The sequence below is a fragment of the Canis lupus genome, chromosome 10 (genome assembly GCF_048164855.1).
Source record: "Canis lupus baileyi chromosome 10, mCanLup2.hap1, whole genome shotgun sequence".
In the NCBI taxonomy this organism is placed as follows: domain Eukaryota; kingdom Metazoa; phylum Chordata; class Mammalia; order Carnivora; family Canidae; genus Canis; species Canis lupus.
In genome coordinates, this window is record NC_132847.1 from 37,543,646 (window position 1) to 37,556,267 (window position 12,622).

General features: G+C 46.7%; 1 protein-coding gene across 4 annotated transcripts in view; it reads left to right on the forward strand.

The window, feature by feature from the left end:
* Nucleotides 1–12,622, forward strand: part of CCDC171 (coiled-coil domain containing 171) — a 467,902-nt gene that overhangs the window by 398,084 nt on the left and 57,196 nt on the right. For 2 of the 4 annotated variants that reach the window (XR_012037996.1, XR_012037997.1), the window contains exon 27: nucleotides 585–6,763. The gene's annotated coding sequence lies outside the window, so the exon portion shown is untranslated. Of the gene's footprint in view, nucleotides 1–584; nucleotides 7,473–12,622 lie in introns of those variants that run through there. The other 2 variants (XR_012037999.1, XR_012037998.1) reach the window with 2 other exon arrangements.

Here is a 12,622-nt window from a genome sequence, read left to right on the forward strand (position 1 = left end):
GAAGCCCTGAAAGGTCAGATCAATTCTGGGGTCTGGATCAACTGTGGGCCTGGTAGCCATGTAGTTGCAAGGGAAGCACTTGGGAGTGTGCCCTGGGTGAATGGTACAGCACCTTGGATTCATATGCCTAGGACAAATGAGATAGGATATTCAGTAGTTCAGATGTGAGAAAGCCAGAAAACACATACTTCCATGCTTTCTCTATTATAGCTTTATCTTTATTAAAATTACAATGTAAGTCAGAGATCACTCGGTATAAAAATGAACAAATGGGGATCCCTGGGTGGCGCAGGGGTTTGGCCCCTGCCTTTGGCCCAGGGCGCGATCCTGGAGACCCGGGATCGAATCCCACGTCGGGCTCCCAGTGCATGGAGCCTGCTTCTCCCTCTGCCTGTGTCTCTGCCTCTCTCTCTTTCTCTCTCTGTGACTATCATAAATAAATAAATATTTAAAAAAAAAAATTAAAAAAAAAAATGAACAAATGCATCAGAGGGAACAAGGCTTTAAATACATTTAGATTCAACTTGTTGGTCACTCAGCCCAATTACAGTTAGTTTCCCTTTTGTCTTATGCTGTTTCTCCAGGTCGACATGGGATGTTTGCACCAGTCTTTTATGGATTCAGGAGGCTTGAGCTCTATGCTCAGTCTTGATACAACCTGGCAAAGCCAACGGGCTCCTCTTCTGTGGCCCTGCTGTCAGCTCTGGAGGCAGCCAGGGCTGCTTGCCTGGAGACAAGAGCACCTTGCTGGGCTCCCATGGAAGACATTCCCCAGACATGGAGTCCTGTCATCAGCATTGCCTCCGTACCCTGGTTCTCAAAGGAATTTGCATAATCGTCACCTGTGAAACTTGTGATGAGCACAGATTGCAAGCTGCCAGCCCCAGAGGTCTGGGGGGCCACCGTAGACCACTGCATCTTCAGTCAGTTGCCAGGCAGAGTTGCTGAGAAGTGCTGGCATGCCCGGGACAGCTGCCTCAAGAACTCCTCTTTCCAAGGATGCCTCCACATGTCTCCTTCGATCCCCCCGCCCAGCAGGTGCAGACATTTGCTAACAGAAGTTCTTTGCTGTATTGCTGTATGTCAGAGCATTTTACAACTAGCTTTCTGCAGAACAGTAAAAAACAAAAGAGTTCAGCTTAAACATAGCCAAACAACTTTTAACAGAGCAGTAAAGTGATTTCCTCACTGGGCTCTGCTCTGAGGCAGATCTGAGAAGTTCTTGTCATGCTGGACCTTTTTTCAAGTTTACCCTGGGCCCATCTCAGATTCACCCTACAAGAGACCTGGACTGCCAGGTGGAATGTGGTCTCCAAGGACCATTACACTGGATGATTTCAGACCTGTGTCCTGGGGGGCAGCTGGGAGCTGGCTGAGGCCTCAGGCCAGCTGGGTAGCAGAGCCCCATGCCCAGCACTGCCTGGTGGCCTTCCGAGCTCCACCACATGGGTGGTCTGCGTGCTGGCAGAGCACAAGGCTGCAGGAGTTCACAGCCCCCTCTGGGGGACATGACGAATGGCCTTGCTGACAAACCGTGGTCTGCTTTCCATCTCTGAGCCATGAACGGTTTCGTTTTCAAAGCCAGAAAACAAACCACGGGAACCAGACACAACACACGCAGGCCACAAATGATGCAGCCATAGTCTCGTCTCAAGGAAGGGACCTGCAAAGGTAAAAGAAACACAGCTTTGTTAGAACTCTTCGATGAAAAGTTAATACAGAAAACTCAACCAGAGCTTGTAATGGGACCTCCTGTGCCCTCCCCAACTGGGCCTTCTGGCCTGGGGGAGAGTCAGTCCTCTCTCATGGCCAGACCCATCTGATACTGGTCTTCTCCAGGGGCTTTCCAACTGGGCTCCAACCCTGGGGGCTTCCCAGGCCACCGTGGAGAGGGATTTGGGCAGGCCAGAAAGTACTCTCGCTCCCCTGCACTGACCAGCTGCATTTCTATCTGACTTATTCTTATAGTGCTCCCAAGATCTCTTTTGAAGGAAATGTTCTGCAGGTAAACAACATTTGAACTATTCTAGTCTGCGCCGATCCCATGTACATTCCAATGGATGCTTCCAGTAAAGAATGGAGGAGGTCAGGATAGCAATTTTACAAGAAGTGCATCAATTTCTGTGTCCCTCTGTCTGATGTTGCCCACCAGTTCCCTTTATCACCCTCTGCCCCTTCCTTTGGGCACTGGCATGATAATTTAGGGTTGTGTTATCAAAAGCCAGAAAGAACTAACAAAGAATTAGGTCACTGTAGGAGCCCATGGACATAGGCCTGTCCTCTCCTTGTTCCTACAGCAACATAGGAAATATCACAGATAACTTGAGCCTGGAGAAGGATGGGTCACGTTTTTAGGTCCACCTCCCATACATGAGTGCTCCCTACTGGCCACATGTATAATAAGTGATATTGTTCCTCTAGCTATAGCTGAATCAGTCTTCCTAGCGTAGTGGTGATCTTCACCACGTATTCACGCCAATGCAGGAGGTGGGATGAGAAGTAGGATGATAAGCATTGTGGGAGAAAGCACATTGTGGGCAAAGGCAGGGAGGCATAAATGAATAAGGAATGTGGTAGGCTGCGGGGAGCACCTGACAAGGAGGGTGGGGCCCTTGTCATGTTGGGTTAGAGTATTTGGAATATTCTTTTAGACAATTGGGAGACTTTTGGAAGTAGTTTAAGCATTTGTAATGATCAAATCTAAATATTTCAAAGTTAATGCTAGTGACTCAGTGGAACATGGATAGGGAGTGGAGAGGTGGTTAAGAGATGCTTTCTCAAAATGGTTCATTTTTTCAGTCATGCAAAAAACTTCATGGAGTGTGTGTCAAAGGGGAGAGGATGAGGGCTTAAACTATGGTGGTCACTGGAGAAAGGAGGAAGACATTCACAACATATGTCCAACAAGACCTGATGACTGATTGGCTGTGGGTCTGAGGGAGGGGCAGGGGTCAGGGGTTACTGAGACCACAGAGGGACCGATAGGACCATTACTCCACAGAGAAGTTCTCTAGGGTGTGGGCTGGGGAGCAGTGGGGATGTGTACAGAAATGAGCACATTTCTCTCTAAGCAAAGAGACTATCCTAGCATTTGGAGGACCTTCAGGAGATTTAGCATCAATCCACACCTTTAAAAAAATTAATGTGAAAGCAAAGAAGTATATTACAGGATGATGTGAAACAATCAGAAACGTGCTAACAGGGAGGTCATCGGAAGAACAATTTATTGTAAAGGAATGTGATCCCAGTACTAGTGTGAAAGCCCTTTCAGGAGCATTTGTGCCTCCTAATGATTCATAGCAAGGCCAGGACACCATCACCTTCAGTGAGGGTGGGCTTCTTTGGAGAGGTTAGATAAACATTTGGGCTGGTGGAAAAATGCTGGCTGAACTTCTTTTGAGGAAGTGTGCTCAAGGGAATGAGGTGAGAGCAGAAGATCCTATTTTCTGCCAGTTTTCTCCCCTTCCTCATTCTCATCCATTCAGAACATTCCTTGGAGGTGGTTTCTCAAGCTTCTGAAATCCACACTTGGTTCTCTCTCTCTTTCTTGCATGTGCACCCACATACACTCGCACATATCTACTCACACAGTTAAATACGGACAACTCTGTGAGTTACTGGGATATTTTTTCCATATCAACTACTTCCCCATAGAAGCATGAGAAAGATTAAATGGCCAGAGAATAACAGAAAGAGCAAGGCTTCGGTGCCAGACAAACCCAGAGTCTCATTCTGCCTGATGTGATCCAGTGTGAGACACTGAGCTTCCCTGAACCTTGATTCCTTTAAAACTTCTTAGAGCCATCTCAGTATTGGATGCAACGTCCATAAAGTATCTCAGAAGGCATTTGATAACTGTTAAGATGAAATTAGGACTTTGTGACTGTATGCTGTAAAGGCTTCCTTGTTTCATTGTTCATAATAGTGAAGCATGGTCCCAGCATATCCTCCAACAGGTAAAATTCTCTAGAAACAAAACTTTAGCAAATATCAGTGTGGAATTTATTAATGTTTTATTTAATTACTTGGGGGCATTTAATGAAAGAATGAATTATTAAGTGAGAACATTGATTGTTCCCTGTGTATGGCAAGAAGATCTCCTGTGTATGCTTAAAATAGCTCCATAAAATGTAGAGCAGACCACAGTAAATTAAAGAAAGGAAGGAAAATGGAATGAGGATTGAAAATACGATTTAGCCTGGAAGTCTGCATAAAACGACAGCCACGCCCCAATTATCCTACATCCCCCATACCTGGAACTTGCAGCTATTCTAGAATGGGTGGTGACTCCAGACCCAAAAGAGAATAAAATGCTGCTGCAGGAAGTTGAAGATGCATGACCATTGGGCTCATGGGCTAGGCAAGGTGAGCTCCCTGGTTTCCCTACCCCTCTAGACTGCTCACCCCTCTTCACCCTACTGTGCTCCCTGGAAGCCTTGCTTTTGGGCTTCTTGTTAAGTTCGTCCAATGGAAGACCCTTGCAGGATATGGAAGGGAGGGAAGAGAGAAAGTTCGGGATATTTATTCCCCTAGTTCTTTCACCTGAGGTTACTGCCCCTTTCCAACATGGTCTCTCTCTGTGACACTCTTCTTCCAGACCTTAGAATTTAAATTCGAGGTTCCTTCTCCTCACCACTTTTGGGCCTAGAGGTGGTAAAGCACCCAGGCTGGTCCTCACAGCTGGGCTGCTGTGGTTAGTGAAAGGGTAAACTGAATCCCCCATAACCAATAAGTTCTGAATGCTTCCCTGTGTTAAGACACAAGTCTAAGAGTTAATGGTCACAGTTTTTATAACCTTTCATTTTGGAGATAAAGCCAAATTATATTCCACATATTCCCCAAGGAAAGCAATATTCGTTGAGGACCTTCTACTTGCCAGAATAGTATATTTTAATCCTTCTAGGAGCAGAAAGTAGAATAGCATTATCTCCATCTTATAGATGAGGAAGTATGTTCAGTAAAATTACATAGCCTGGAGCTACACAGCTAGTGTGTTTCCGATGTGAGAGCTAAACACAACTTTCCTGATTTTCCTGAGCAACCCCGCAATTTCAAAAAAAGAATGAATCCTTATCTGGAATGATCCATGAACAATTGCAGCGGTTGAGGCATGACTCTACATTTCTTTGTTCTGCTGATTTTTTCACAGCCAACTTTGCTAAGGCTGCATCGTATAAAAGGTGCATCATTTACAAGGAGGCTTACTGAAGTAAATAGGTGCGTCTCTCTTAGTGGCCTTGATCTATGCTATCTTTGAGAAGCCAAAGGTAGGACAGTACTAAGCCTCAAATGGAGCTATTAAGAGAGAAAGGGAGAGACAGAGACAGAAAGAAAGGGAGGAAGAGAGAGAGAAGCTTACATTTTGCCCTCCTTTGCAGCTCGTGCCTTATGTTCCAGATGGTCAACTCTGTGTTGGGACTAGTTAATTTCACATTGCAAAATATTATATGGGGTAGCAGGTGGAAATGCCCACTGTGAGAAATGAAGAGAAAGAAAATCTGAGCTGTAGAGGGAAAAAGACATGAAAACAGTTTGCCTAAGCCTTGGAACCAAATATTTTGTTCAGCGAAATCTAATAGTTACTGAGGATACACACAGCACCATCCAAATCAGAAGTTGGCTGTTTTTCAGCTGTGTGACTTTTGACTAGTTAATCAACATCTCTGAGTCCTTCTTTTCCTAATTAATAAAATGGAGTTAATCATATTACCTTAACTTACAGGGTCATTTTGGAGACTACATTACATTCAGGCATAGTACATATTTGAAATGTAGTGGATCAAAATAAATGGATTCCATTGTCATCATCATCATCATCAGTGTCATCATCATCATCGCCACCAAGGACTTCAAAGCCTGGTTGGAAGGATATTCAAATAAGTGCTGCTATTTAAACATAAAAATATGTTCATGCTGAACAGCGTTTCTCAAAGGAAAATGAGAACGCTGGCTTTGGTCCATACCTTTGAGTGTTGGGGCAAGCCACTTAATTTCCCTGAGCCTCAATTTTGGCATAAGTAAAATGGGGCTAATAATGTGTCAGCTTCCCAGAATACTGTGTTAATGACATAGATGAAATGAAACCTGTTACCTTAGAATATGGAATTACATGGTAGTAAGAGTGGCCCTGACTTGTAACACCACTAGTCAAGCTTTTGCCACCTTTGATTGCTGTCTCAATGGTGTGCAGTCCAGAACCAACATTTTAAAGATCTCTTTCCATTTCCAAAAGCAATTTCTTGATTCATTTTCCTTTGTAATGTCCCCCCTTGGAAGAAATAGACTTGCACGTGTTAGCCAGAGAAATTGTGTGAATTGGGATTGGGGGAGCAATCATGGTACAATATGCTGTGCTCACATGTAGGCATGTTATGTTTCCAGTCAAATTAAGGCTACTCTGAGAATTCCCAGCTCCAAACCTTGCCTGGGGAAGTGAGGGCCCATTCTGTAGCTCTGACATGAGATTGTCACCAATGAGACAGCGATAAGCCCTTACTTGTGAAAGTTTTCTTCGGTATGAGAGGGGTGGGGGGAGAGGGAGTTTTAAATTTTATTTTAATAATTTCTCTTAAAACAGAAAACAGGGGTGCCTGGGTGGCTCAGTCGGTAGTCAGTGATCTCTGGGTCCTGGGATTGAGACCTGCATCAGGCTTCATGCTCAGCAGGGAGTCTGCCCCTCTCTCTCTTTCTCTCTCTCTCTCTCCCTCTCTCTTTCAAATAAATAATAAAATAAAATCTTTTTTAAAAACCCACAAAAAACAAATTGGTTGATTCAACAACTATTTAGGGGGTGACTGTTACATATACGACCCTGGCTTTGAAAACCCCATGTCTTTGAGACTTACTCTAACATAAATTTCTGCTAAATTTAATAAAGCAAAGCCCCACCAGCCTTGCGGCCACCCTCAAAAGGGTTAACATCCAAATTCTTGGTAGGAACATTGGTGTGTGCTGGCAGGAATGCACCCTATTCTCCTGAGTTCATTCTCCTAAGCATCATGTCCAGCACCAAGAAGAAAAGGGGCCAGAGGAGCCCCCAGGCAAGGAGTCCTGGCACCAAAAGCTATTGCATGGAACTTTGGGAAGGTGGGTTAAGCAGGTGGGTGGCAGATGCCAGGGTAAAGATTGGAGTAGGCAAAAGAGGTAAAGTGAGCCTGATTGGACTGGGAGAGAAATCAGGTATTTCTGAATTCCTCTCGAAGGCTTATAGCTAAGCCTTTCTGATGTTGTCCCTTTTGTAAGAAAAATACCTTAGTCTTCCCTGGTGACTTCTGCAACAAGTTTCTGAGAAGCAGGCAGTAAACATTAGCACAAGGCACATGAAGCCAATTGAAAAGGAATCTGAGCCCCCACGCATATGCCCCCAAATGCCCATGTTGGTGGGCTTCCGGTGGGAGACTCCAGCCCGCGCTGGTTTGGCAACAGGGTAGCATCGACCAGACAGATCGCACCACCAGGATGTGTAATCAGTATGATGATAAAGAAAAAGATGGAAATAGATCCTCTTCTGCAGGCAGTTAGGAACCTCAGAACAGACATGGGGCAAGTTAGTGTGTGTGTTGGCTAAACATGAAGATGGAAAGAAAGAATGATTAGAAAAACACCCACCCACCCTTCTGGTGGCCGTTACTTGGCTGTGGAAAAGGCAGCTTATGACAAACTCAGGACTCTGAGAAACCAGCGCTGTATGGAGATGGCTTTCAGGTCAAAAAAAAAAAAAAATCTTACTAATCCCTGCTTTGCAAAACATCAACGAGTGCATGTAATACTAGCAAGACCTGAGCTTTCAATAAATCAGAAAACAATGGAGGCATTGTCTGACCTCACCAAATGGTCCTTGCTCTACCACGCAGAACACTCTTGTCTGTATGCAGCCAAAACTCAGCCCAATCTTATCGAACTAAATTGATTTATGAGAGGAAAAACCTAAAAAGGGAAGCAGCAAAATAATGATATTAATTCTAATAATGCATTGACTAGTGCTCATATAAATCACTCTTCCCACTCAGATTGATTTCAGGAGGCTAAGAACTCCAGGCAAAGCCCATCTCCAGCCGCCCAGGGCCTCCTCCTGCAGATAGAGCTCAGGAGAAAGGGTGGGGGGTCTGCTGGAAGTTCACAGGAATTTTGCCTGAGAAAGGCCTGTGGGATCAACCCCAGAGGTGCCGATGTAATTGGCCACACACACAAATGCTGCCGCATCCGAACATTTTTGGCAACACATGAAAGCCTCGTTCCTAGAGGCCACTTGAGTGTCCAAATAAAAGGGGATTTTTGTTAGTGAAAACTGGAAAGAATAACCCATCCTAGGATCAGGCTAATAGGGCCTGGCCTGTTAAAATGTAACACTGGGCTGGCCAGAGTTTGAAGTGTTGCTGGCAAGGGTTTGGAGCGGCCTCAAGGAGAGCCAAGCATGGCTCACAAGGAAAACTCCTTTGCTGGTGAGGGAAGCTTTCCCTGGCCCCAGGAGCCTGTAGGGCTCACTTTGAGGGCAAGAGCTTTCTGAGGGGCAGGAATCTTCTAAACAGGGCAGAGGGCTGAGAGCCTGTGATGGGTTTTGCCTGCCCTGGTGCCCCCAGCTCCCTTCCTGACCCCTCACCCCGCCCACTAGCAGGCTGTGATTCTGGACGAGTGAGCCTCTGTGGTGACCTTGAGGTCCCACTCGTGCACATGGCCTGGGAACAGCTCTCTGCAGGGTGTGTGCGTCTGCAGGGTGTTGACAGCTGTGGGCTGAGGGAGCTGGGGGAGGAAGCAGAAAGAGTGGTGTTGCAGAAACGAGGCCACGGAGGCCCACTCTTATCACCACAGGCCTCCCAGCTGAAGAAAGTTCTATGGTGGCTTGCTTCACAAGGAAGTGCCTTCTTTTACTGAGAGCCAATCTCGGCCTTTACGTGGCACAGAGGCCCCTTAGCTCTGCATCTAGGATTGCCAGAAAAAATAGAGGATGCCTAAATAAGTTTGAATTTTTGATAAACAACCAGTGCCACTTAAGTATATATGTCCCAAATATTGTTTGGTATATATCTATACTAAACCAATGTGTTGTTCATGTGAAATTCGAATTTAACTGGGCATCCTGAGTTTTATATGTTGTATTAGGCAAAATTCTTAAAGGTGCTCTAATGACCCCTATTTTTGTATCACCTCCTCCCCTAGAGTGTGGTGAAAACCAGGGGCCATATGGGACATTGCTCCTGGGATTAAGTTTCATGACATGGCAAATGTAATTAAGGTTGCTAATCAATTGACTTCTGAGTTCATCAAAAGGAAGGATATCTGGATGGGCTGGGCCTAACCACATGAGCTCTTCAAATTGAGATCTAGAGGCCAGAGATGTAAGAAGTTCAAGATTCGTGGGGTGCCTGGGTGGCTCAGTTGGTTGAGTGTCCGACTCCTGACCTCAGTTCAGGTCTTGATCTCAGGGTCATGAGTTCAAGCCCTGCATTGGGCTCCACACCCAGTGGAGAAAAAGAAAAGAAAAATTAAAAGAAAAAGAAGCCCAAGATCCAAAGAAGTCAAGAATTCTTCTGTTGGCTTTGAAAGAGTAAACTGGTATATTCAGAGAAGACCACATGGCAGGGATCAGGGTTGGCCTCCAGGAGCCCAGAACTCCCCCAAGTTAATGGCCGGAAAGAAAACAGGGACCTTGGTCCTTTGCCACAATGAACTGACTTTTGCAGTACTCTGGAAGAACTGGGAGGAGCCCCCCAAGCTTCAGGAGAGGTGGCAGCCTGGCCGTCCCGATTGAGACTGTGTGAGGCCCTGAGCAGAGAGCCCATCCATATGGTGCCACGCGCTCCACTCTAGAAACTGAGAGAGAAATCTGTGTTTTCACCTGCCAAGTTTGTGGTCTAATGTGTTAGGTAGCAATAGTAAACAAATATGTTTGCTAATCTGGCAGCTCTATCTGTATCCTGTGTCATCCAAAACATCCTTGAACGGGCTCCTGGTGCAGGCAGCGAAGATAGAAGATGAAGGGACAAGAGAGACCAGCATACACTGGACGTCACATTGGCACACACGACAGAAAAAGAGCAAGGGCAGGAAGGCAGACTGTAGTATTGTCTGCTCTGGTGCCTGTGTCCTGGAAGGGCGGCGTGACCTGGCCTTCCGGACCCCAAGGCACCAAAATCCCAGTTTGGAACTCTAGACACACACACACACACACTCCTATGTATCTTCCTTTCCAGGGAGGAGTTCAGGGAACAAGCTTGTTGCTTGTCTCAGAGACAGATGTAGTTGGTCATTCTGCAGGTAAACATGCCGTGACAGCCGGGGCCCATTACTGACCCAAAGTTACAGAAAACACATGCATTCCATGTAAGGATAAATGTGGGCATGTGAGGGTGGGTGTGGATATAAACAGAGAAGGTAAGCTTGTACCAGTCTAGAACATCCCTGGGCAGTTCTAGATTCAGCTCTCATTTGGATCATGTAAATAAGCCTTAATGGTCTAAAAGAAACTTGGATGGTTTTAAAAGGGTCAGAAGACCTGGCTTTGTGTTTCAGTTCTCCAAATGTTCTTTTGCTTATGGATTCCCCTAAATTCTCTTTCCAACAGTTTCTTCTGTCCCTCTGGCCTCATGCTGCCCTTGAAAGTGGCCAGAGGAAACTCTTAGGTGTCAGCCAGTCAGCATGGAGAGATTCTCTTTCATCCCCTGAGTGTCTGGAGATGTGAGTTTAATGAGAGGCATCGACCTTTGAATTATACAAATGGATCTCTTTAGCAATCACTTCCCTCCCCAGTCCATACCTACCCTCAGCTTTTAATCTTCTCAATTATATTTCCTTTTCATTGATTACTACTTTGCTAACTTTTAGATTGAGCGGGCAGTAAAATCTCAGCCACACACAGGTAATGCAATTGCTTTTCGAGCCTGACGCCTGCATCTCACCTCCTGAGGGGGTCTCAGGCCTCCCTCCCACCCTACTGGCTCTTGGCAAGTCTGCTGGCGTTCAATTAACTTTGCAACATGGCCCCCTCCACCCGAAGGTCTGTGCGGTCCTGGTTATGAAGACGGGGGTTTAGTTCTGAGCTTTAAATAGCAGAGATGAGGGGGTGGTGCATGCTGCCAGGGTGTGGGAAGGGTGCTCACAGATGCTGGCTGTCTCCCACTGGGCCTGGGAGCGGGCAGGTGATGGGCCTGGGAGCAGGGAGCTCGGGCCCGTTCCCACCTCTGCTCTGACTCTTTGAACGACCTTTGTTGAACCGCTTAACTTCCCGCACTTTCCTTTCGGTGCCATCTGTAAGGGGGAGACAATGACACTTGTCTGTGAAAGCGCTTTGAGGGATGTTGGCATAAAAGATGCAGGGCAAAAGCAAGTGACGGACAATGCTTCCCATAAAGAGCCCCTTGTTTGCATCTGCAAGAGGCCCCGTTTGAGGGCTAGGAAGAAAAATTGAGAAATTTCCTTGATACCGAGGCCAGGCAGAGGACATGGCTCCAGCCCAGTCGGCAAGGCCCTCTGTGGCTGGGGGCTCCTGAGCAGCTGCCGGATGGGAGCTCGGCGAGGTGCACGCCGGGAACTGGCCGCAGAACAAACAGATCTGAGGTCTCGGCACCAGGAGGACCCGGTGCCATATCAGGATTAGCCAAGGGACCCGGCGAGCAGTGAGGGGGGCTGCCTCCCCTCCCCGTGATTTACGGGCATTGACGCAGGGACCTGGCGGGGGGAGGGGGGAGTCAGAGAACTTTGGGGACATTTTCAAAACTGGAGGTCGTTCAGAGGAAATTACTCAATAAAAACCAGGTTTCTCTAACTGAATAGATCAATTTACAGCTCATAAGGTGGAAAAAGTCTGAGACTTCAAGATTCTGGCTGGGCGGGTCTCCTAAGGTTTCCTCCCTTGGCAGAGCAGCTGTGGCTTTGGCTTTCTCACACCGGGCACCCCTTCTGTACCTTGAAAGGCCAGCATTTGTCTCTCTTTTCTCTGCTCCTTACATTTTTCTGGTTGAGATTCTCCTCCTCTGAAAGGCCTCCTGCTTTCAACCTTCGCCTCCCTACAGTCTTATTAGAGAAGTCCCTACTTTTGGTTTTCCTGATAATGTAAATTCTTTTTCCACTACTACCCCTCGCAGTGGCCTCCCCCCTCCCCACTGCTGGTGTCCATGTCCCGCTTCCCTCTGGCTTTCCTTCGGGCCCCCAAAGCTGTTGCCTTTCTCTTCCAGCTGCCCGTGGTCTGTTTGGCAGCATGCCTCTCGACCTATTTCACCCTCTCTGCCTTTTATCGTCCCAGCCCTTCTCTTTGGTTGCTCTCTTGGCTTTTCTCAGGTCCAACGCAGTCATTCATCACAAACATCCAGTAGCACCATCACCTATTGATTGGGCTTCTGTAACCTGCATGGAAGCAACACAGGCCTCGGAAAGGCAGATCCTGGGGACATGGGCAGGGTGCAGATGGAGTTGTACTGGAGTTCCATCCTCCACCCATCATCATTCATCTATGCACTCATCATCCATCCATCAACCATCTATCCACCCATCCACTTGTGCATTCATCCAAGCCCTCATCTAACGATTCATTGATTTATTTATTCAGCAAACTGCTTGAGCATGGACCGTATGCCAGGCAAAGGGCTCGGCACTTGATAGAGAATGGTGATCAAATCCAGAAATGGGC